This window comes from Microcebus murinus, chromosome 4, assembly GCF_040939455.1.
Source record: "Microcebus murinus isolate Inina chromosome 4, M.murinus_Inina_mat1.0, whole genome shotgun sequence".
Taxonomy (NCBI): domain Eukaryota; kingdom Metazoa; phylum Chordata; class Mammalia; order Primates; family Cheirogaleidae; genus Microcebus; species Microcebus murinus.
The window spans coordinates 68088318-68115271 of record NC_134107.1 but is presented as its reverse complement, the minus strand read 5'-3'; the positions used below and the strand labels follow the sequence as shown (position 1 = coordinate 68115271).

The following is a 26954-nucleotide window of genomic DNA, read 5'->3' as shown; positions in this document are numbered from 1 at the left end:
GCTCTGCATCCATTAGTTGTGAGTTTACTGCCCCACCCCATGCCACTCCATCCTGCCCAGCACCCAGTGAATATTACAACCATATCAGCACCTTAGTGTTGATCAGTTAATACCAATTTGATGGCGAGTACATGTGGTACTTGTTTTTCCATTATTGTGATACCTCACTTTGAAGGATGGTCTCAAGCTGTATCCAAGATAATATGAGGTGCTAGTTCACCAATGTTTTTTGTTTTTTGTAGTTAAGTATTACCGCATTTTATAAATCCACTCGTGTATTGATGGACACTTGGGTTGTTTCCACATCTTTTCAATTGTGGATCATGCTGCCATAAACATTCGAGCGCAGATGTCTTTATTATAGAATGTCTTTTTTTCCTTTGGGTAGATGCCTAGTAGTGGAATTGCTGGATCAAATGGTATTTCTATTTTTACCCCTTTTAGATATCTCCAAATTACTTCCCACAGGGGTTGTACTAATTTGCAGCCCCACCAGCAGTTTAAGAGTGTTCCAATCTCTCCACATCCATGCCAGCATTTGTTGTTTTAGGACTTTTTGATAAAGGCTGTTCTCACTGGCATTCGGTTATGTCTCATTGTGGTTTTGATTTACATTTCCCTAATGATTAGAGATGTTGAGCATTTTTTTATATGTTTGCTGGCCATTCTGTCTTCTTTTGAAAAATTTATATTCATGTCCTTTGCTCATTTATTGATGGGGTTGTTTTTTTTCTTGTTAATTTTCTTAAGTTCTATATAGATTCTTGTTATCAGCCCTTGATGAGATGTGTTGTATGCAAATATTTTCTCCCATTCTGTAGGTTGTCTTTTTGCTCTAATGACAGTTTCCTTGGCTGTGCAGAGCTTTTTAATTTGATCAGGTCCCACTTTTTTTTTTTTTTAGTTTTGTTGCTGCTGTGATTGCTTTGAGGGTCTTCCTCATAAATTCTTTGCCTAGACCAATGTCTATGAGAGTTTTCCCAACATTTTCTTCTAGAATTCTTAAGGTTTTACACCTTAGGTTTAAGTCTGTTATCCACCATAAGTAGATTTTTGTGAGAGGTGAGAGGTGCAGATCCTGTTTTAGTCTTCTATCTTTGGCTATCAAGTTTTCTCAGCACCATTTATTGAATAAGAATTGTTTTCCCCAATGTATATTTTTGTCTGCTTTGTTGAAGATTAGATGACAATATGAAGATGGTTTTATTTCTGAGATCTCAGTCCTGTTCCAAAGGTCTATATTTCTGTTCTTGTGGCATCTACTGCCTTCTTGAAATGTGTAGTTTAGGAGGTAAGAGACTAAAATAAATGAGCAAACCAGTTTATAAAATAATTATAAATTGTTTTAGGTACTGCAAAGGGGAAATGATCATAGATGCTCTAATGTTTATCTTTGTCCACTTGATAGGCAAAATTGTTTCTTATTGTTTAAACTTGCATTTTACTGCTAATGAAGTTTAACATTATATCATAAGTTTACAGACTGGATTTATTTTTTTTTTCCTTTCTGAAGTATATGTCCCTTGCCTATTTTTTAATGACATGCTTACATTTTTTCTTATGGAGTTTTAAAGCCTTTATATTAAAGCCATCAATATTTTGTTTTTTAAATTTTGTGTCAGATGATTTCTGATGCATATAACTTATCAAATCTCTTAGTATTTCCTTTAGAGTCTTCTTTCTTTGGTATTATACTTTAAAAGGCCATCCTCCCTTGAGATCAGTTATATATGCCCCTTTATTTTCTTCTGTTGTATTTGCATTCTACATTCTATGGCTCTTTCCCAAGTCCTCAGTGAACTGTATGGTTATTTCTTTGTACTGTCTGGCCATTGGATATCTGTGCCTAAGGCCTGCAGCTAGAGAACTTCTGGTCCATGCTTTAGGCATTATGAGAGTCCAGTTCTCCACTATGGCTAACTTTCCCCATATCAGATCTTGCATACCCTAGAGATCCTCAGCATCATGACTACACCTTCTAATGTTCCTGGTTTAGGTTGTTTATCTAGAAGCTCCTATTTGGGATCACCTTATTTATCAGTATGACAGTCCCATGGAAGGCCGACTGATTCTTAGCTGCTGGCCTTCGAAGTTTCACCAGGAATCCTTGGGAACTTCTGTTATTGTGTATGCCTCATAAAAACTTTGGAGAACCAGAATTGTCAGAGTGAAGTTGGAAGTATAAGTACTGTCTCAGCTTTACTCTCCCTTGGCCTTTATACAACCACCTCCAACTCTCTTCTACAGGAGTCTCCAAGGAGCACTTTTCTTCCAAGTATCAAAAGACTAGTGGGCCATAAGCCCTAATGTTTTGAGATTTCTTAAGGAACCTTTGAGGTTGTTTCCAACATTCTTATATCATCTGGGATTTTGACCCAGAGGAAAAAAAATGAAGATATCCAATTCTTTGCTCTTCTCTTTCTCTTCTTCCTCTTGCAAGAATCTTTGTACCTCTTCTTCATGTCTAGTAGGATCTTCTCTTATATCAAATCCTGAGTTCTACCTTCCTTAAGGACTTTTTGTTCAAGGCATTACCTTTCCTGAACCACTGCTTTAATGTACAAGAAGCCTCATATCACCATTCTTTAAGAAAAATAAATAAATGTCAGTTTTGTTTAATATTTTTAAAAAGTTATTCCTCTCATAGGCATTTTTTGTCTTTTGTTGAAACTTTTAGCAGGATATTACATTGTGATGAAACATTATCCTTTGTCTTCCTGAATAGTAGCACCCTTTTACTTTTATCTTTCTGGTCAGTCTTTCTTACTCAATCTTATCTGTTCTTCCTACCTCTAATGGCTGAAATGTTCCAGCCACAGACCTAAATCTGTTTTTCCTTCTCTACTCTCTCCCTGGATGATCTCATGAATGCTGATGGTTTTAAACCCATCTATATGCCATTATTTTGAAAACATATGCCTATAGACCAGAAATTTCCTCTATGCTCCAGACCTTTACACCTTTTATTGACTACCCAGCATTTCCATCAGGAGATCTTATAGGAACCCAAACTCAACATGTCCAAAATTTGTCTCATACCCTGATCCTCCAAACTCACCTCTCTCAGAATTCCTGATCTCAATGCATGGATCATACAATTTTACAAGCTACAGACTTTAGAGTTGGAATATCTTTCCTTCATTGCCATATCTAAACGATGACCTGATCTATCTTTACCCTCTAGCATTTCTCTAATCTATTCACTTCCTGCATCTTTATTGCCAGAAAACTGGTTTAAGCTGCCTCACTTTCAATTGAGTTTTAGCATAGTAGCCTCCCAATCAATTGTACTATGTTCTCACTTCTCGTCATCAATCTTTCCTTTACATTGTAGCCAGAGTCATTGAAACCCTCTGAGTTATTTAAACTTTATATATTTCAGTTTTCTCATCTGTAAGATAGGGATAATAATAGTTCCTACCTCATATTGGTAGAATGATATAAGAATTAAATGAGTTAACACTATTTTTTTTATATAATAGTTAGAACATTGCCTGGCACATAGACAATGCTATTATCACGACCATCATCATCTTTGTTATTAAAAACCATCCTACTTAAAATTCTTCATGGTTTCTTATAATCTTCAGAATAGAGTTTAAAATTCTTAACATGGCCTAAAAGGCCTGACACTACCTGACCCTGCCTACTTCTCCAATCTTATCTAGAGCCATAGTCTACCTCACTTACTATGCTCAAGACATCCTGCTATTCTTTTGGTTCCTCCATCTTGCTAACTCCTTTCTGCCTCTAGGACTAACACACATTGTTTCCTCTGCTCAGATTACCCTCCCCCGCATCCAAACTAGTCAATTCCTGCTCATTCTTCAGAACTCAGTCAAATACCATTTCCCCAAAGAAGCCTTCTTTGAATACCCAGACTAGAGCAGGTATTCTTGCATGTTTTCCTATATACTTTTTTCTCCTTCATAGCACTCAGAGCCATCATAAATAAAATAACATTGTATAACTAGATGCCTGATGTCTGTCCCTGATTTCTCCGACCAGAAGGTAAGTTCCATGAGTGTAGAGACCACCTCTATTTTGTTTACCATTTTATTCCTAGAATTTAGCACAATGCACTGCACATGGTATGTATTCAATACATATTTACTGAATAATCAAATGTACTTAGTATCTTAGCAAATGTCGTACCTTTTTGTTTTCATTAAGTCCTACATATTTCCTGTTATTTATTTATACATATTTAAACTTTATGTCATTAGATTGTGGATGAAATTTTATTTAAATATGTTTTCTAGCTGGTTACACTTGTTGTATAGGAAAACTTTAAGTGCATTTTATAACTGGTCAGTTTATTCAGCTCTTTTGTTTGTTCTAATCCAATTTTCAGTTGAGTTGATTCTGTTTCCCAATTCACAGATATATTATCTGCAATTTATTTTGTTTTCTCAATGATAATTATATCTCTTATTTGTTTTGCTTTATTGCATTTGCTAGAACATTTTGAACAATGATAAATAATCATAATGATGGAATAATGTTCCATGTTTTAGGTTGAGAAAGATGTTATGTATGCTATTTATGAAATGTGTGTTCTTTGAAAATTAGGAATGTCTGCTGAATTTTATCAAACATATTTATATTATATTTCAAGATAACCATGTAGTTAATATAATAATAGTTACCTAACTTCATATTCTTGGAATAAATTCTACTTGGTTATATATAGTATATTCATCTTTTAGGACTCTAATCCCAAAATATACATAATTATGCATATACACACTATATGTATGTACAGTGTATGTTTCTATACACAAATGCATATAAATATATGGATATATACAAATATGGATGCATATTTCTAAAGGTCACAGAAATTGAAATACTATTGGATATAAGCCACACAACAACTAACTCAAACATCAAATTCCTTTGATTTTGCCTCTAATTCTGACTACCCATTGTCCTCACACTGGTTATCTCAGACTGACTATAAGCTTTGACTGGCAGTTATATATGTATTTGACTAACAAAAAGTAAAACCAAATTATTTTCTCAAGAAAGATGATTTCCTAGGAGAAGTAAAAAAATTTTTGACACTATTTAAGTACTGTTCCTAAAGACAATCAATTTAGTTTGTTTGGCAGATGCAGATGCAATCTTTCAAAATAGAACATCCAAGAGAGGTCAAATAATCAAAGAGTTCCCTGATCTTGAAAGTCGAGGACCTCTTCCGTAGATATTGCTTAGGAATACTACTTGTGTTATGGTGAGGCAAGAGAGAAAACAGAAAGGAGAGAGATCCTTCTCTTAATATCTGTTAAGCACCTATCATGAACAGACCTTTATTCCACAGTAAAGATCCAGAGATGAATACAAATTATTTCCTACTCTATTAGGGAGATTAATAAGGTAAATATTCAACAAATAGGGTCTTTCTTCATGTAGTAACTAATATGATGGAAGAGTCAGAATGAGGTTCTATAGAATCACAATGGAATTTCAGGATCTTACAACCTGGAAATTGAGGAGAGCCATCTTGAAGATAACACATTTGAGGATTTTCCCTAGCTTACTTTTTTTCATTGTCAGATAGAAATAAAAATTAACGGGGAGATTCATTGTATCAGAGGACATAGAGGTCATATATTTTGTCACCTTTCTAAACCATTCTTGGATGATGTAGCTTTTCTGCTTAAACCTATAACATAGGAACATAACATGTGCTGGGAGTGGTCAGTACATTCCAAAGGTGAATGACTGAATCATGCCACCTGGGTAGGCTTTGTGGTCCCAACAATACTGAGGTTTGTGGTACAGGTTTTGTTTTTGCTTTTGTTTTCTTGAGAAGAGAGTTCTTTTGAATGACAATTTGCTAAATTCAATATCATGAAATGGCTATAAAACAGAATCTATTAATTATATATATATGTGTGTGTCACAAAATATAATGTTGGCAGTTTCTAACTTGGATATTAGTGAGTAGAATAAAATCATTTTGTAAAATATATTTTCACACTAATCATAGCGCATGCCTTAACTTCAAAAAATTTCTTATGTCTGGTGATGTGGTAAGTAAACCTGCTTATGGAAGAGTCATTGTAGTAGCCAAGAAAGACATACTAAGATATAAAAAATAGTTTCTACTCACTTAGTTGCCTTTTGAGCCTCTATTTCAGGTAATAGAAGTGCTTTAGAGATTGGTAAGATTATATATTTTAGAGCCCTGACTTGCTTCACTTTTTCTGAAGTGGAAACCAGCATTCACACTGGAGAATCTGAGTAGCAATTTACTACAAAGTTGGAATGAATGTAAGCAGGGTCCATATTGTGCCCTGTACAAAGAGTCTTAGAGACAAAACTCACTGAAAAGAATATTTAAAGTGGCTTGATCTGTAAGATGACCTCAAGGCATGATTCCAGGGTCCAGCTATAGGATCCATGGTTGATAAGAGATTACAAGTAATAAGGTGGTTGTGACTCCAAGTACAGCATAGACAAAGCTTTGAGTTGATTTTTGCCCTAGTGTTTTATGGAGAGAATATGTTACCTTATATGAAAATCTGAAAATCCAAGATAATGTCCTTTTCACTGATTATATGAAATTATTAATATGAAGCAGAGATAATTTCTTCCATGCCTACTACAGAGTTCCTGTTATAGAAGCTTTATATGTTTTAACTATTTTTTCTCCTCACAACACTTCTATGAAGTATTAGTATGCCATTTTACATATATTGAAACAGACTCAGAAATAAGTATCTTACCAGTGACACATACAGTAAAAAGCAGAGTACTAATGAGGTCTGACTCCAAAACTCATACTTTTACACTATGACTCATGGTCGTATCTCAGAAAATATTATAATAGATTTCTTTTTCAATATTTCTTTTCTTGCTTCCAACTTTGCTCACCCTCCTCCTTTTAAAAGATAGCTGTTTGTGAAATTGTATAGACTTTAGAACCATAATCTTTTCGCTCTCTTTAGGTAGAATAACTTAATTGCCTTCTTCTCCTCATTAACTACTGTGTGTGTGTGTATGTGTGTGTGTGTGTGTGTGTGTGTGTGTGTGTGTGTGTGTTTGGTCTCTATCTCACCCATGAGATTATGAGTCCTTCAAGGGCAATTTAATTTGCTACCTCAAATTTAACTTAATTTGCTGCCTCATTTTAAGCAATATATGCAAGAACCTCTTTGGTAGAGAGGACATTTGTTTATTCATACTCACAAACACTTTTTTAAGCCCCTGATATGTTCTTAAAATGAGTCAACATCTCCCTGAATACAGCCCTAAAATCTTTTCTTGTTCACCTTAGAATCATGGAAGTTCAATAGTGTCTGGTATGAAATAGATTTAGAGTTGTGAGCTCATAGGTCACATGACCTCAGAAAAGTTAGGAGCAAAAATCCTAGTGAGCAGAGGCATCACTGGTCACCAATTGATTGATCAGTCTCCAACTTTACGGGACATTGCAATGTCCTTTCCCCAAGTGTTCTCTTAAATCACTATATTCCTAATGAGAAAATTGTTTTTACCACTGATTAGCTATTTTAATTTGGGTAAGTCAAGTGACCTCTTTGAATTTCTACATTTTCAATTGGAAAATAGAGCTAATAAATCCTGCTATGATTATCTCTCAGCATTATTCAAAGAGAAAATATGGAAAATTATACAAATCATCTTTAAAAGTTAGCAAGGAAAAAAGGAAGGGGCTAGATAAACATAAGTTGTCTCAATTTATTGTTGTTATCATCTATGGCAGTGGCTACAAAAAGGAAGAGAAACTTAATATTGTTCATAATATTAACTACTGTATAATGTATACCCATTGTTTAAGTGATCTATATATTCACTGTTTGATGCGTTTATTGGTTCTATAATGAACATAGAATGTCTATTATATGCCAGGTAACCAAGGATATATATTATAAACAAGATAGGAACACAATAACCCTAAAAGGAAAATATTATTAACCCCATTTTACAGAGAAGGAAACTGAGACTCAGGTTAAGTAACTTGCATAACATTATAGCTGTGAATTCTATCCATTCATAAAATGTTTTGGTTAATGAGGGCCAAATAAAGTGAGGATCATATCTGTTTTATTCACCCTGTACATGCAGTATGTCACTCACTGCCAGGTAAAGAGTAGGTGTTCAATAAATACTTGTTAAATAAATAAATAAGTGAATGAATGAACAAATAAGAGTTTTGGTGGGGTAGAAGAAAGACAAAAGAAACTAGAGTAGTATTGATAGCTTAGAATTCATTGTTTTGATGTGCATGTATGTATACATAGTCTCCAATTCACCATTGGCACCATATGTTTCATGACCAATGTGAGGGTATAGTTATTTGGATGAATAGGCACTGCATACTTATATAAGATTATGTACTATTCTTTTAAACACAGTTCAAAATTTTTTTTTTATTTTTGGCATATTATGGGGGTACAGATTTTAAGGTTTCAATAAATGCCCATTTCCCCCCCTACACAGTTCAAAATTTTTACATCAACACCCGTGTAGCTTGATAATCTTAGCTTCTTTCTTATGCCTTTATTCTATTTTGATGATTGCCATGATAAAAATTTGCTGAATGGGTACAAACTGCTAAGCCACTCAGTCAGGATTCTTTGATTAATTTTTAATGAAGGAAATGCATTTTATCTTTGTAGACAAAATGGTGTAAGGCTCAGTATCTGTCATCCAGCATCCTTACCCACTTCTATTGAAGAACTTTCATGTGAGTTTGTCTAAACCACCACTTAATTTATCTGGGCTTTTTTTTCCCCCTTATCTTTGATGTAGAGATACTGGTACAAACTTTTCTCAGAGTCATTGTGAAGAAATGTTTTAAAAGAATGAATATTAAATTACTACCTGCAAATCCCCAGACATATAATCCATTTTTTTAAATTATCCTTGGGGTTTAAAAAATGAATGAAGTAGACAAGATTAGCAGCTTTCTTGAGTGATTGAATCCCCAGCCTTGTTCTGTTTGAGTCTACTCAATTTATCAATTCTCAGGTACACTGATGTGTGAAAAGCTTTTAACATAGTGAAATACCCAGACAATGGACAAGATTTTAGAGTTTACAAATGGGGGACAGATTGTCACATGAGCCTATAGATATTAGACACATTTAAGATTTATTTGAGTTTTCAAGGAGTAAAAAAATATAGCCACCCCACCCAAAGGCTAGCCAATTCTTACCTTTGTCTTTGGATGAATTGAAGTTGCAAAGAGTTCCAGCAACAAGCCAATTATCTTCCTATCCCTCCCCTCTTAACCTCCCGCCTCCTAAAAAAAAATCTGTTAATGGAAAGTATGTCACCTATGTCCTGCTCACAAAAGGAAATAAATGTTCCAATACAAAGCCAGTAGGAGGCATTTCATACCAGAGGAATTTTATTTTCTTTCACTGTACTTGCATTTATCCATGAACACACCCATACTTTTCAAGAAATGGTCCCTTGGGTTCTAAGTAGAGCCTTGTTAACAGGTGACCAAATAAGATATTTTAAGCAAAATATAGAAAGATTCATATAATATTCCAAATATCTTTTTAAGACATGAAAGGTTTAAGGATTTGTTCTGTTTTTATTAAACTTGATATGTGTGCTTGTTTGAGCTAAGTAAAAATTGAGTATTAATAGAAATGAGGCACAACTTCAAAAACAAAAATGACTTTTGCTGCACAATTTCTTTAAGATTTCCTGTATGTAATGCATGTAATTAAACAACCAAACACAACCAAACGCAATCTTGATTTACAGTATGAGTACAGTATTTTTAAGAGAATAAATGATTAAGTGGAATGATAAATAATATCCTAGCCTGCTATTCAGAATTTCCTCTTCATCTAGATATTGTCTAGACACTCTGGCTAACAGTGTGAAAACCATCCAGGCCTGCCAAGAGAAGTAGTTATGGCAAAAAGGACCCTGGTATGAACCTAAAAACAAAATACTTCAGCTGTGTAAGAAATTCTGCTGGTGTCTTTTAGGGAAAGGTTTCTAAGATGTCCTGAAGTGACATATTAATGTGCTATGCCTAAATATGTATTCATGACTTGTACTTCATTGTGGTTTGTGTGTGTATGAATATATTATATATGAGAACATATGATATATGTGAATATATGAATATATGGTATATGTGAAATTTATATGTATATGAATTTGGTAACAATAGCCTAAAACTCTCATCTGCATATAGTTTCACCAGCCTCTACTTTGGCAAGGTAGTTAAAATCTTTTGGACCCATCCTAGGGAGAGAAAGCAATATATCCTCAGGCACATGTATTATCCATCCAACAATAAGTGCTGTGAAACAAAGAAATTTGGATAATAAGGTTTTGTCTCCAAAATGCTGTGCTGTGCTTCAGTACCAGAGATATGTGCCCTAACCTTCTGAAGAAGCTGCTATTTTCAACTCAGCTTTAATTTTTTTTTCTGAGGTTGTCACTTTTGCCATCTGGTAGATGTTTCTTCTGGGAGAGAAGGAGCTACATGCACAAAAACTTTCAAGGAAGCATTACTGCATAATTTGCTTGAGGTCAAAGCCAATACTCTGGAGGTTGGTCCATCATTTATTGTAATGTGGCGGATATTAGAGAACTTTATAACCATGCTGTGCTTTTGAAGTGTATTCACATAGGATTGAAAGTGGCAGAATGTGGCACGTCATATTTATGCCTCAGTGAGAATTATTCACCTGCCTAAAGTACAATGATAAACCAATGTTTTTTGTCAGTTCTATTTACCCTTGGACTTTAGTGTCTAAAAGATACTTTAGGGAATCAAAGAAGTTACTGGAAAATATCTTTTTGGTAACTGAATCATAAAAGCAAAATTTATTTCCACTGCAAAATAGAAGAAAGTAAATACCCCATCTTCTGGCTTCTGCTTCTGAAAGGATAAGTAAAGAACCAAAGAAATTTTTTTATATTCTAGTTAAGTACCTTCTAAAAGATATATATACCTCTCTGTTGCACTCTAATTCAGTTTATTTACTTTACCTTCAGATGTAGAAACACATTAGAGTTGATGTTGAGAATTAAATGTTTTTTATTGTGTTCTTAAATCTTTTGTCAAACAAACTCTTTAGAGAAAAACGATTTAGGCAGAACTTCACTCTAGTAGATGGGAGAAGACACTAAGAGGAATATGAAGTAGATTTCAAGCTTCATTTTCTTTTAAAGTCTGATTGTATTTTGTTTGTGATTAGGGAGTTAAGAAACACTATGGAGGTGAATTGGGTCCTCAGGCTTCTATTGGGCAAACTAATATTACTCTAGTGCGCCTCTTGACAAAGCAAGAGACTGAATGAGTTTTTCTTCTTCAAAAGGTGACCTACTTAATCTTTTGTAACTGGTAGAAGGAAGAATAAATGGAAAGAAACATATTTAAATTTAGTAGCTTAAGGAATAACTGGGATGAAGCCTATAAAGTGCTTACCATAGTAATATCAATAAAAATTAATCTTGCATCCATTTATTTATTAAACAAATACTTAATTGCACACTCACTATGTGCCAGCCATGGTTAGAGGTACCCAAAAGTTAAATTAACATAGTTTATTTTCTATGAATCCAGTTTTCATAGTATCATGTGATAAATGTGGCAGCAGAAGTAAGTAGTTCAATGTTCTGTGGTGGCACAAAGAAAGCCTACCTAAACCCGATCGATGAGTCATGCAAACTTCATGGATGAGATGATGCTTGAGCCAAGTTTAGATACATGAGAAAAGAAGGCATGGAAATGGATATGGCATGACTGTATTTGGGAAACTATAAATAGGGGAAGGAGGAAGAATGGAAGGAAATGGGAAACAGCCCAGACTGAAGCTGAAAGACCCAGATAGAGAACTGATTCTTCCTCTGAGTTGCCCTTTATTTATTTTAAATTAATTCATTCATCTAGCTGTAACTACTTTGGGAGCACCTATGGTGTGCACAGGTAGGAGGCAAAAGGGCAGAAAGGCATGAACTTCCTCCTTCAAGCCCTTTTATAATGGCATTGATACATTCATAAGGACTCTGCCCTCATGACCCAAACACCTCCCAAAAGACCCAATCTCCCACCACTATTGCATTGGGGATCAAGTTTACAACACTTGAATTTTTGGGGACACATTCGAATCATACCAGAAATTAAACCCATGTCTGTCAGCTCCAAAATTTGTACTGTTTTCACTATCTGTATTACAGTATCTTATTAATTGAGTAACTCATTTCTTAAACACATATTTCTTGAATGTTTATTGTGTGCCTGGCACATAAATGAGAATATGGGAATATAGTTAGTGATGAAGACAACAGAAGAGTCTCCATCTTCTAGAGTTTATACTCTAGTGAAGTAGTCAGACAATAAATAAGCAATTAACAAAATAAGATCAGATGATTATAAATGATATAAGGAAAAAACAAACAACCCTATCAAAAAGTGGGCAAAGGACATGAACAGAAACTTTCCAAAAGAAGACAGAATAATGGCCAACAAACATGAAAAAATGCTCAACATCTCTAATCATCAGGGAAATGCAAATCAAAACCACAATGAGATATCACTTATCTCCAGTGAGAATGGCCCTTATTAACAAGTCCCAAAACAATAAATGTTGGCATGGATGTGGAGAGATAGGAACACTCCTCCACTGCTGGTGGGACTGCAAACTAGTTCAACCTCTGTGGAAAGCAATATGGAGATACCTTAAAGTGATACAAGTAGATTTACCATTTGATCCAGCAATCCTACTACTAGGCATCTACCCAAAAGAACAAAAGTCACTCAATGAAAAAGACATCTGCACTCGAATGTTTATAGCAGCACAATTCACTATTGCAAAGATGTAGAAACAACCAAAGTGCCCATCAATACATGAGTAGATTAATGAAATATGGTATATGTATACCATATTCAGCTATAAGAAACAATGGTGATATAGCACCTCTTGTATTTTCCTAGATAGAGCTAGAACCCATTCTATTAAGTGACGTATCCCAAGAATGCAAAAATAAGCACCACATGTACTCACCAGCAAATTGGTATTAGCTGATCAACACCTAAGTGGATATATAGGAATAACATTTATCGGGTGTCGGGCAGGTGGGGGGGAGGGGATGGGTATATACATACATAATGAATGTGATACACACCCAAATGGGAGATGGACATGCTTGAACCTCTGACTGGAGGGGAGAAGGGGGCAAGGGCAAGATATATAACCTTAACATTTGTACCCCCACAATATGCTGGAAAAAAATAAAAATAGAAAAGAAAGAAAATAATAGGTGATAAATAGAAACTGAGCTAGGGTGATAATGAGGAGAGTCGTTTGTTATACTCAGGCCTTGTTCCTTTGAGCTAAGATCTAAAGAATAAGAAAGATGTAAAAGTCTTTGAGGTAGATATAGGAGCAAACACAAAGTCCCCGAGGCAGGAATAAACTTAAAATTTTGGAGGCCCATAAAGAGAGACATGATGGCTGAAGCCTAGTGAGAGAGAAGGAGAGGGAGAATTGGAAGGATACAAGAGGAAGTCAAAGAGGAGACAGATGTTCATGACTTAAAATTCTTTTGTCCCCTACAAAAGCTATTAAGATATTAACCCAAATTCTCAGGATTGCAAAGAAAGAAAATGTACCCCTAAGGGGAACTCAGTGCAAATAATCTGCCTTTGCCTACCCCTGCCTGCCCTCTCCCAACATATACCTGTGACACAATATTGAGTCCATTTGCTCCCAGAAAATATTTATTTTTCCTGAGTCTAGGTTTTATGGCCAGCACTATGAAGTTAGCATTGTTTGGATACTACTGAACAGATTTGTGACCAGTGCCAATGGTGAGCTATGGGGAGTCTGGATTCCAGGGCCAAAGGGATGCTGATCTCAACATAGCTCTGAAATTTACGCATGGTGTCTTTTAGTAAAAGAAACAGACTCTACAAATAAAGTTCCCTAAAACAAATAAAAAGTTTAGACTTTGAAATCCTTACCACTGCAAGGGCCCTTGCATTTATCAAATGGAAGATAAAGCTACAGACTCAGCATAGCTTTAAAGTGCCTTTGACTAATGATACACTTGGTGTAAAAATGGGATGTCATACTAAGCCTAAGGAGCTTGTATGCATGCTTTTAAAATCTCAATGCAGCTGTAGATAAGCACATCATATTGAAAATCCTTTCACTTCAAGAGTTGGTCCTTTATACCATGTCTTGAGGTGGTGAATAATACTATTAATTTAATAACCATTAAACTGTAATGGAGCCACCTCTCAGTCCACTCCTCGAGTACTTTGCTGCCTCAGCTTTTTGGGTTCTCTTTCAAACTAAGGAAAAATTGATGAGAATCAAGGGTGATTTCAAGAAATTATAATACTGGCTAATACTTTATTGGGCACTTAGTATAAAAGGCTTATTGACATTTATTGAGCCTTTATAGGCTGTCATGTTGTGTTTTATGAGAATTATAGAATGTTTACAACAACAGTTCTTAAACATTTTGCTCTCGAGGACCCTTTTTATACTTAAAATTAATAAGGACCCTCTATAGTGTTTATGTGCATTCTATATATCATTATTTACCATATTAAAATTTAAAACTTAAAAAATTAAAATGTTTGTAAATAACAATAATAAACTCATAACATGTTAAATAAGTAACCTTTTATTAAAAATGGCTATATTTTTAAAACTAAAAAGATTAGTGAGACAAATGGCATTGTTTTATATTTTTCAAATATTTTCAATGTCTGGCTTAATTTAATATATCGAGAGTCTTACATCTTCATGTGCATTTAATCTGTTGTGTATGTTGCTTTGGTTGAAGTAAACAAGTAGTTTTTTCACTGTTATGTGAATAGAGAAAGGCAGAATGTTTTCGTAGCCTTTATCCGATAATTGTGGATATTCTTTGATACTGCATTAAAACTTGACAAATGTGGAATCTGAAACTATATAAATGAACTTTTCTTACTACATTGCACTAAAATTCACTCATCTGCCTTGCACTTTAAATGGACCTTTCACTCATGCATTGTTGTGTAATATATAGGTTAATTGAAATATATTGATTCACTGAGTCATGCAGGTCCTCTAAATATTGACATATTTCATTATATATTATTAAAGTCATATTTGGTGCAATTACCACCCACCCTACCAGAAAAGTGCTTAAGTCTTAGAAAGCCATCATGCTCATAGTGCTGAATGCAAGGTTTCAAAATTCTAATGTTTGCTTGAAAACTCAGATTTTACTATTGACAACAAATATTGGCAATTGTTTTTCTTGAGGCAACAAGCTCATTTTATCAGTTTTCACTAAAGTTTTTGCCAATTACCCAAGATTGAATAATTATAGTTTGTATGTCAGTCATTCTTTTAAGTAAAAGTAGTAGCCAATGAAAATGTGGTTAGTTTAGCTTGTAACTCAAATAATTGCACAGTGATTATTTTTCCTCAAGAAAACCATATGCAATATACAACAGAAGTGTTTTATACATACCTCTCATTTCATCCGACAGAATATTATAAAGTCATGGGCTCAAAAGTCAATATTTAATCAAATTAATAATTTTTACTGCTTCATCAAAAACATTAAGTGAAATTGACTTTTTTGTGACTTTATGGTGATGAAGAATTCCATGATTACTACTCTACTTTGGTGCCACCGCCTTGGTTTATACTAAGGCATCAACAGTATCACCCACCATTGCTTTTACGCCATCAGCACACAGGTGGTAAACACAATGAAAAAGCCAAATAACATACTATTATTATTTGATCTTGAAGACACTTCGAGTACTGCTAGTTTATAACCAAACTTCTCTTTTTCAGGAGAGTAAACCATAGTTCAGAGAACTCATGAGGATTGTTCAGGGTCACAAGCCAAGAAAGAGTAGAGCTAAACACAGCAGAAATCATTACAGAGCTTGCTTTCTTTATCCATTCCAAGGCAGTGGCACCTAATAGGTGACAGCAAGTGTCCATTTTCTTCCCTCTTGGCCTAGTCAGTATTGAAAAGGTTAGGAATAAGTGTTGAAGGCTCGTTAACTCAGAGTCACAGTTGGTTATTCCCATGTTACCATTTTAAAGGGAAGTTATTTTTAAGGAATATAAGTCTATGACTATAGCAAGTGAGAACCTATAGTGCTGCAAGGAAATACTAGAAAGAAAGAATAAGTGAACAGCACTAGAAAATAAAAAATCGCTGGGGATCCACCTTTTAAAAATTATTTTTGTTCAATAAAGAGTAAAAAGATTGTTTTGGTCAACATTTGTTAGTTTTCAAAGATTTGTAATAGAAAAAAAATGGCAAGAACATCTAAATTGTTGATTTGAGAGGAAGTGGATAATTATACTTTTGGAACAAAATGAATCAAAAGAAATGGTGAACAAAGTAGCTATTCTCAGATGCTGAGATTTTGTGATTCTGATCTAAAGGAAATGAGGAAATTAGGTAGGTAAAGGCAATGAAAATAGAAACTGATGAGAGAACCCAGGGAGAGTGGAGCCAAAAGTAAATTTGAAATATTATGCCATGCTCACGCTGTTCTGCATACATATGGCACATCTCCCCAACTAGACTGTAAGCTCCTTGAGAGCAAGGACCATATCTCTTACTTTCTTTGGTTTGCAGAGTTTGAGACAATGTCGGACACATAGCAGGTTCTCAAATATATAAACGCAGAATTAATTAGGTGCTTCGAACTTTAGCTCTCTTACATTAACTCTGAATAACCCCTTTCACCTTCCTTTATTAATTCAATCATACAAATTCTTTTGATCATACTTCAGTTTTATTTAATTCAGCAAACATTTACTGAGCATTTGATCTCACTAAGAACTGGATTGAGAGCTAGAAATACAATTGCAAATACAATGTGGCCCCTGCCCTTCAGATGCTAAGAATACAGAGAAAGATGGACACATACAGTGTGAGTAGTAGTCTGTTCGCATTATGCATGAAGTCTTGTGGAAGCACAGAGGGAAGGGCAATCACCTCTGCCTGAAATGGTTACAGAAAACATAATAGATAGCAGTTGAGGTGGAGTTTGATATTTGAATAAGAATTCAATAGGGAAGAAAGGGAGGAGAATTGCTGGAAGAGGAAGCAGTTCAGTTCAATTCAGTTCATGAAAGAATTTATCCAGTTCTTTTCACATATAGGTGGTACACTATTCTCAGATAGAAAATGAGAAACTGAGTTTTGATACTTTGAATTGATATAGTAGAATAGTGAAGGCAGACATATAAACAAGTACAATACAATGAGCCATGAGCAAAAATTATTTGTGAACCAGTTACAGAATTATATAGAGGGGAAATTATATAACAAGGAGCTATTCTGAGTCAGGCATTTATGGGGTATATAAGGCTACACAGAAGAAAGTACAAGTTAGTTCAAAGAATAGCAAGAAATTTATAAAATGATGACCTTCAGACTATGTTTCTGCAAGCCCTTGCATGAGGGGGTCAGACTTACCGGGTGACTTAATGGCTCTTCTTGCCTTTCTCAGCTGTTTCCCCATTTTCTCACAGGTATTTCTCCTAATATAATTTTTACATTTAATCCTGTCTTAACCTCTGCTTTTGAGAAGACCTGGACAAACACAACCTGATACATATTTATATGCATACATTTAATGATTTTCCAGTATTGAAAGTTTGATATTTTACTTAAGAAAATTTGACTCCACGCTTCCCAGGGTGGTGGTAAAACAATTATCCAACAACAGCACCCTATTCCAAAGTGGCAGTAATTGCCATGAGGCAAATGGTGGTTTTTCCCTTTAGAAGAAATATATGCTAAACCTCCACTTCTATTTTGTTCCCAATCCAAAGACCATTTGTCATTTAACCACATTCTTGCTCTATTGTTTTGCCTCTTCTGGGCTCATTTTGTCCTCCTATGCCTTTTCTGCCTTTGTGGGCAGTGGAAATTGAGATTTCTTGTTTTGAGCACATCCTACCATGAGAAAGAAGGCGTCAGTCCTGGAAGCCAGAAAAGCAATGAGTAGAACTAAAGAATTTCTAAAGCAGACAGTAATAATAGAAGTAAAGACAAGCTGGATGGGTTTGTGGGGTATTTCAGGGGTAGAATCAACAAGATTTGATTTATAATAAAATGTAGAGATTCAAGGGCAGGCAGGAGTCAAGGAGAACCATGAGATTTCTTGCTATGGTAACTAAGCAAGTCATGAATTTCCTTCTCTCTGTCTTATTTTTTATATATAAACCACTCTAAACAGGTGTCTGCTTTAATCCTTTTTAGAGAACACAAGCATAAATGTCATTGGAAGTACAAGGCTTGATGGGATTACAAGAGAGAGACTCCATTGCTACTAATTTATATTGGAAAAATGATCAAAAATTAAGAAACTATGTTGGGAGTTGTTGAGAAGTACATATTTGCTTCTAGTAGCATTTCAGATATGTGCTTTTACAGGATATGAGACTGATATCACTTAGAAATTTTGTAGTTGGTATGTCATTGAAAGCATTGTAAATCAGATCTTAGGAATTCACAACTTTAATATTATATTTGACCCCACATTGCTCTCCTTGCTTTCTGATTCAATCCAGCCAGCCTATTCTTAATCCAGCTTGCACACTGCCCTTGAATTAATCATGTTAAAACATCACATTTGTCATATTGCTCCTTATTCAGATAACCTAGTTTCTCCAGGAAAGCCCATACTCCTACGTCTGGCACTTAGAAACTTTCACTTATACCCTCAAAGAGGGGTATGTTGTGGGGACCAAAGTAACTGTGCCTGGAACTTATTCCTGATACTCCTGCAATAACCCACTCTATTTTCTGGCCACTATATTGACTTTTCTTAAGGAGGCAATTGAAAGGTCTAGCATAGTGCCTTATATCTTGAAAGCACTAAATGAGTGTTACCTGCTATCATTATTCTTTCTGAAAATGTCAGTATTTTTTTCTTTCTCTCCATTAATACCAACAGATCTCTCAAACGTAAAAAGACCCAATCCAAACTTTTGATTTAGTTCTCCCAAACTGGTGTCCCCTTCTTTACCACGGTCTTCTCCATCTCACATATGGTATCCCTGTCCAACTATACATCATCTTTGATTCTTCTCTTTTCCCTTTCTCTCACCTTCCAGCCATCAGTAACCTGTCAATTCTACTTCCAGAGGATTCCTTAAATCTTGCCATCCCCACTGCTATCAGCGTAGTCTGGTTACGATCAATTTGCAACTGGTCTCTCTGTTCTCCCCTTTAGCCCATTTCAGTATTTTACACAGCAAAAAGTATAATCTCAGACTAAATCAGATCATGTGATTCTCCTTTTTAAAAACTTTTATGACCCAAAAACCTACTAGGTCATTAGTATCTGACCCTGCTACCCTCCCTAACCTCCTCTCTCCTTTCCTTTCCTTACCACTCCATAGCTATTCTGGTCTCATTTTAGTTTCTTGAACATATCAAGCTCTTTCTTCCCTTTATGCCTTGGCACATCCTATTCCCCTACCTGGAACTCTCTTAACTGCCACACTGCCTCACATCCTATCCCTTTATTCATCTCCTCATTGTCCTCTCCTTCCACCCTAGGTTTTTCCTCCTTTCATTGAAAAATTAGGAGCCATTTTTTCTTTCGTTACTCTCTTTTGTATCGCCTTCTGTCTTCCTGAGGAACTTCTATGTCAGCCACAAAGTACCCTGACTTGATCATCACTCTGATACGCTCTTATGACTTGATCTTTACTACACTCACGTGACTATGACTCAGTGCTCTTCATCTCTGAAATCTTGAATCCTGAAACCCTCCAAGGTCCACAGTCTGCTGTCCCCTCCCCCTCCTGCTCTCCATAGATCTATACCTTAACCTTGTTATCATCTTAGTCTTTCACCCTCTTCTATCCTTTGAGTCTTGAGCATCTTCCTTGCTTCTCTTCTTATCCTATCCTTTCTGATATAATACTCATTACTTTGAGAGTCAATCATATTTTCTTTCTAAACCTCAGCCCTAAAGCAAACTAAACCCTCCCTTTTCACTGTTTGAGATCACTAATGACTGTGGGAGAAAAATCTCATAACACACTGATGACATCCCACCACAGTGCTGCTTAAGCAACCTCAACTGATCCCTTCATGTCTCTCTCCTGCCTCAAAGCTTCACTTCCAACCCTTACTGCTTTACTTAAGTTTCTAACTTTATTCTAGACCTTTCCCTCTGATGTCCTGACTTCTGAATGTATGAAGTAAAGATATAAACTTTATACATTTATATATTTAGTTAAGACCTCCTTCAGCTTCCTTCCCTCTATCTTAAAATGACCCTATAATTTCTTCCACCTTGAAATAACACTGTAAATTTACCTATAGGAAATTGATTATTCTTATCTCAGAGAGGAAAGATATCCCTCCCTCTCTACCCACAACTGAATTATGCTATATTAAAAGCAAACTTTCATTTGTACTTTTGTTAGACAAGGTTTACAAAATGTGTGTGTGTGTTTGTGTATAGTGAGATATATTTATAAGGAAAAGATAAAGATGGAGCTGCTCAAAATGACAGAAGAAAAAAGTTCTATAATTCTTATACCCACTGAGAACCACTGTTAACAAATTAGTCAGCATATTTTGCTTAAACCCTATATTGTATCCTACTTTATCTAAAGCTATTTTGTAAAGACCTTTTCATGTCAGGGTATAAACTTACACAATACCATTGTTTCTCTGCATGGCTATACCGCATGTATTTAACCAGTACCTACAATAGGACTCAAAGAATCTAAACTCTGGACCCTATTCTCATTCCTCCGTTTTCAAGATTATGTTTGTTATGTATTCGCTTCACTTCTGTACATTCGGTCTCCCTTTCCTAGGGCTTCATTCCCTTAGCCCACAAATGTGCTTGAGTCCCCTTCCTGCTATCTTCTAAAATCTTTCCTCTACTTTGCCTCCTTCTCTTTAGATACTACCACAAATCTCCCTGAAAGCCAAAACCCTTTCACACATAAATAATAACAATAATCATCTACTTTCACTGTGTTTATTTTTTTATTTCTACAGAGTTCTTTGGTCTACAGTAATCTGTCATTCTCTTGCCATCTATTTGTTGAACTTCTTCCTCCCCACCATTTCTCATCTTGTTAAAGCATTTTTATCTAAATGGTTACAATCTCCAAATAAAGATTCCTGATGGCTTCTTTACCCAGCAGCTTCCAGAAAAATACAATTCAATAAAGCAAACTATGGGACATCCTAAATGTAATTCTGGGAGGATGTAACTAAGTGAAAACAGGCATTTCTTATTTCTGAACTGATAATTTCATTCCAAGATACATGGATTGTGAGATAGCATGTAAAATTTTTTTTGAGAGGAAAACTTTTTGTTTAATTAATTGCAAGTAACAGTAGTTAGAAATGTCTGCATAACTCTCTTACCTTTACACCTTAGTAATAGGCCTGGGGCAATTCTTCTTTTGATGTTGCAGCAACACATAGAAGGTGGATATTGACAAATACTTTAAATGATCTCAACAAGTAATGTCCATGAAAAAGATATCTCTTTATTCTCTGTGTCACTCCATATTTACTGTTAAAAATCAGATTATTTCCAGAGTAATTTGGAAGATTATTTGTCAACAAATGAATCTATCAAGTGAATTTTTCTCCTGGCATTTAGCCTAAATCGTTCTTTATTTTAATTTGCTATTATCTGTTTTAACCTTTTTTGATGCCTTCATTCTACCTGCTTATATTGTTCACTATTCAATTAAATATATTAAACAATGGTCAAGGTGGACTAGTAGTTTTTAATCTGGGTGTATATCAAAATTTACATATTAGGAACTGAGATATAATTTTATGTTTGAGAATAGCATATATTCTTATATATCATTTTATAGTAAAAGTCTGTTAAATAAAAATAAATAATGTCTTTGCTGGAACAAATATGCAGAAGATAGACTTAAATATCCATAACTCTTGGCAGGTAGTGAAAGGAATGTTCTGGGATTAAGGAAACATATAGGAATCTTGGAGTTGGCAAGAACATATATACAATTTCAGTGTTTATCAAATAAAACTTGGGTGTTAAAAGGTTAAAAAACATTATTTGAGTCTTTCTTTTTCTAGTTTTTATTTACCTAACATTTCAATCCCCCAATGTTTTACTTAGTATTTCTTACTAAATTATTTTTACCAAGAAAAGTAAAATAGTAACAGTGTAGATTAAAATGCATTAATCCCTCTTGTCAGATGAATAAATAAAGGCATGAAGCAGGAATACATTGTCTAATATCTGTTCTCCCTTATTGTCCTCACACTTGTAAGAACCCTTTCAACAGTGCTGTGTATCAAAAGCAAAGGAATTGAACTAACGTTAATTGATCATCATCCATGTGCCATGCTCAGCACTGTTCTAGTGCATATGCCACTGCTTTCATCTAATAGTCCTGTGAAGCAGGTATCATTATTTTCATTTTATAGATACGGAAACTTGACTAAACGTTAAAAAATTTATCTGATATTACACAGATAGCAGCAGCAGAGCCAGTTCTGAAACCCAGATTGAAATGTTGCAGATCCATGCCTTTCCACTAAACCATACCACTTCATTAGAAACATTTTGAAATATTTACATCATACTGATAAGAACAGTTTAAAAACTTTCCAAAAATCCAAAGCAGTGCTTCCTTATTCCTAAAATTTTTATTATTTCCTTATTATCAAATTATTTTTTGATGAGAAGAGAAAATGTGATATAATGGAAAGAAAACAGCATTTAGAACCTAAAAAATCTGGTTTTGAATCTGAAATCATATTTCACTCTTCTCAGCCTCAGTATTTTTTGTTTGCTTATTGTTTGTTTTTGTTTTTAATACATGACAAGAGGATAATACTATCTACCAGATAGGGAGTTATAAGAAACCTAGATCACTGTTTACCAAAGAATAAACACACAATAAATGTTAGTTCCTTGGAGGAAATTTTTAGTATTTTACTAGAGACTTTAAAATTTTTGTAAAAGTCCCCTTCTTAGACAGCCTAAATTACTTAAGCAATTTTACTATTATAAATTAAAAATAATTTTGTTAAAAATAAGTCATTTTTCTTTGATTATTTTCAGTGGCAATCATACTGTAGCTAAAATTCCATATACTTTTTTCTCTCACATTTACATAATAAATATTTTCCATTGTTATTAATAGCACTACAATTTTAATGACTACAAAATATCCCAACATTCAGATTGATGCACCACAGCATTTTTAACCTTTTTTCCTTTTTATACATGTTTGTTTTTCTTTCTTTTTATTAGAAAAATGAAGCTGCAACAAATCTTTGAACACAAATCTTTGCATTCATGTCTGATAATATCTTTAGGATAAATTCCTAGAATTGAATTATATATGAAACAGTATTTTTAGGTAGAACTTAAATTCTAAAAATCAAAAAAATTCTTTGTCAGTAGAACATTATATAAATACATGTAATTCTGATATCACTATTTTTCTCATGCTTTTATAACCCCATTTTGGGAGTAATTTTCACTTGGGGAATAAACTTTTAATAAAAGAGGAGTTTTCCTGGGGACATTGTATCTAAAGCATAAGCAACCATCAATTAGATGGTAAAGTGTCTTTCTTTTTGCTGATTCTTTTTGAGAGGATTTGGTATGTAGCATGTGAGACAGAAAGTGCCATTTTTCTGGGCAGTGGGCTTATGCTTCTAGGGGAGAAGCAACAAATGTGGAAGGTTAGGAACCAGAAGAAAGAATGGTCCATGCCAGTGACATTCATCAGTCATGGAATATGTCCAACTGCAAGGACAGAGCAGCCCACCCAGAACCTGTACAGGGGCTGCCCTTATCAGCATGGTACCTCAAAGTCTCCATGGGCTGTGTCAAGGATCAACACACAGTTAATTAGTCACAATTTTCAGGATCTAAAACTATCAACCAGGGGTCTTCCTGTTCACATGGAGAGATCACTGTTCAGAGGAGAGAAGAACTGAGATCTGTCCCTGCAGCTGGCAGGCTCTGGATGGCTGTCAAGGGACTGAAGTGATTCAGCCGTGGAGAGCAGCAGGCAACAATTTCACTGATGCTTTTTCATCTGTCCCTGTCTCCACTAAATGCTGCTGGCGGGTAGCAAAGAACTAAAAGGGAAGGCTGGGAGAGAATAATAAGTGGAGGTGGGAAAGGACTTTAAATCATTTCTTTAGATGAAATCAGATGAACCTCTACTAAAGAACCATGGTGACTGGCCAGACCCAGCTGGCAAACTGATTTTTATTGAAACACAAAAGCTTTCAGGAATCCTTTGGGATCAGAAACACAGGGCAAATAACACTATCTCTACTTACTTCTTTCCATTGTGGATTCCCTAATCTATTCTTTCTTTTCCTCAGAGCCCCCCTCCCCCGAATGTATATTAGGAAATGCCAGAGCCACCATTTTCTGCATATTTTAGTCAATTCTAAAAACAATGATTAAATGTTGCTAGCCAGTTATCAAAATTATCACTTCAAAGATATGTTGATTCACAGAATAAGTTTTAAAAATGCTACAGTGACCTACTTCCCCCACTAAAGATTCCTAAGGCATTTCTTTTCCTCTGTTAGCAAGAGTAGTTTTCATATGTTTAGCCAGACTCTCCCGAAAATTGTTTAAAGTCATCCACTTTAACCTCTTAATAGATACTGGGGTCCCTCATGCCCAGTGCCTAGCCAGCTACCCCTTGAGTGAAGGGCCTTCCATCTCTTCCAAAGGAGTGCATCCCCAATTTGAACAGTAATGTCTCATCATTTATCCTTCAGCTGAGCCAAAATTTAAATGCCTGAGCTTTCTATTTTTTCTGTAGCCACACAGAGCAAAATGGCTTCTACTTCTATATTGTATTCCTTAACACAGTGTGGACTTCTGCTGTGTCATTTTTGAGTATTAGCGTTAGGGCACAAACATTCTCAGTAGGTTTGTTTTTCGGTTCATTCATTCATCAAATATTTATTGCCAATACTGTGTGCCAGACAAGGCACCAAAGAAACAGAGATGAATACTACAGAGTTCCTGGCTTCTACAAGCTCACTTTGAAGGGAAGATAGACTCAGAAATAGAGAACTACAAAATAACGCAGTATATGACATAAGTAAGCATGAAAATCTACAAAAACACAGAAGACTGACCTGTGCAAATAGGAGTTAGATGATCACTTAACATTACCTGGAACAGATGCCATCTGAGCCATATCTTAGGAAATGGGAAGAATTAAGCTAGGCAAGGAGGAAATAGGAAGTTTCTGGTAGAGAAAACAGTATTAGTAAAGGCCAAGAGATGAATTTTAGTGTGGTTTGTTCAAGAAAGAGCCAGCAGTTTATTTCAGTGTTGCTGGGGGCTAAAGTGTGAAGCTAAAACTAAAGTAGACAAAGTTAAAAACTAGATCATAAATATCTTTCTCAAATGACAAAGTTTTGAATACCCTCTCCAAACATATTGACATTTTTAGGAGAAAGCATTTGAGTATCTCCTAATCTCTGCTTGCTTCCTTCCCTATTCCCATTAATCAAAAAATTATTGCCCCTCAGATGCCAACCCTAGTAAGACCAATATATTCCAGTTGATGTTTCTGGAGCTTGACTCAAATTACATTGAAAGTATTCATCGTACCATCCTTTCCTTCCAAAACCTTTGGATCATAGGGAACTGCCTCATAAGTCACCTCAATGCTGTCTTGATGGCTACATATTTGCTAATGTAGTTAAGGTTATACAGTGCAAGAAATATACTGATCACCAGATGCCAGACTATCACTGCCTTTTCTGCTGTGGCTTGAATATCCATGAAGGCAGAAATCATCTGGTCTTAATCTGTAGCCTTAGAGTCAGTCAAATGTGACATACTCAACTAATACCTATGCAGTCATTTGGTAGCAATAGATACTTAAAACCCCAAATGGGATTCTTATATACTCTGCTCTCATGAACCTCATGATTAAGACTCATCCCATCTAATTCTCTTTCTTTTTTTCTTTGTTCCAAATTTATTGTCCATTTCTTGGACCTGGCATACCCTTTCTTGCCTCAGTGATTTTATATGAGTTCTTCCTTCTAGGTTACTATGCCACTCAGTCAGTAAGTTTGGTTCTCCTCCTAGCTACTCCTACACTTCATACTTCTCCTTCATATGCCGCATAAACTGACATATATACTGCTATAGCTCTAGAGCTTAGTCTAGTGTGAGGCACAGAACTGGTATTTAATAAATATTAAATAAACTTATGATTACATGACTGCTAATAACTAACATCTCTAAAGAACATTGGAGTTTTCCAAAGAGCAAGCAGAATTAGAAAATATTTCAGAAGTATAAAGACATGTGATTTTAGTTGCCATGGATAAATTATTCATTTCAACCTTTCAACTTAAATGTACAATTGTGAAAACAACCCTCTGTAATTCAGTTTTATTAATTCAGACAATAAAAATTGCTAAATCTTACCTTGACATTTGGAGCAGTGTAACTATCAAGTTATAGCTGATCTTATCTTGACATTGAACTTTTCTGACTAATTGAGTGTCCTAATTAATTTCTCTGGATTAAGTGCTAAATTCTTCGTCCTCATCTCTTTTTACCCAAGAGTGGAACTTAATCAAGTGATCATAAATTTAGAAAGCTATATTTGTTGTAATAGTATATGGAGAAATTAAATATCCAGTGACAGGGGACTGGTTAAATAAGTGATGGTATATGACCTTGAGGAAACATTATTTAGCTGTTTAAGATGGATAATTATAAAGACTGTCTAGCTACACAGAAAGGGCTTAAAACATAATGTGAATTAAAAAAATTAGAACACAACTATGGAAACAACATAGCCATGGAGATGGGGATTAAAAGAGAATATATAAATAAAAAATACATCAAGTAATATGGTTTGTGGATTTGGGGGCACTTTTAATTATGCTTTACATATAAATTTTAGAAGGATATATGTATATATTAG

General features: G+C 34.9%; 1 protein-coding gene across 20 annotated transcripts in view; it reads left to right on the top strand.

Moving 5' to 3' along the window:
- The window catches only part of DLG2 (discs large MAGUK scaffold protein 2), a 1870454-nt gene that overhangs the window by 1283401 nt on the left and 560099 nt on the right, over positions 1-26954 (top strand). The gene's annotated exons all lie outside the window — the stretch shown is intronic.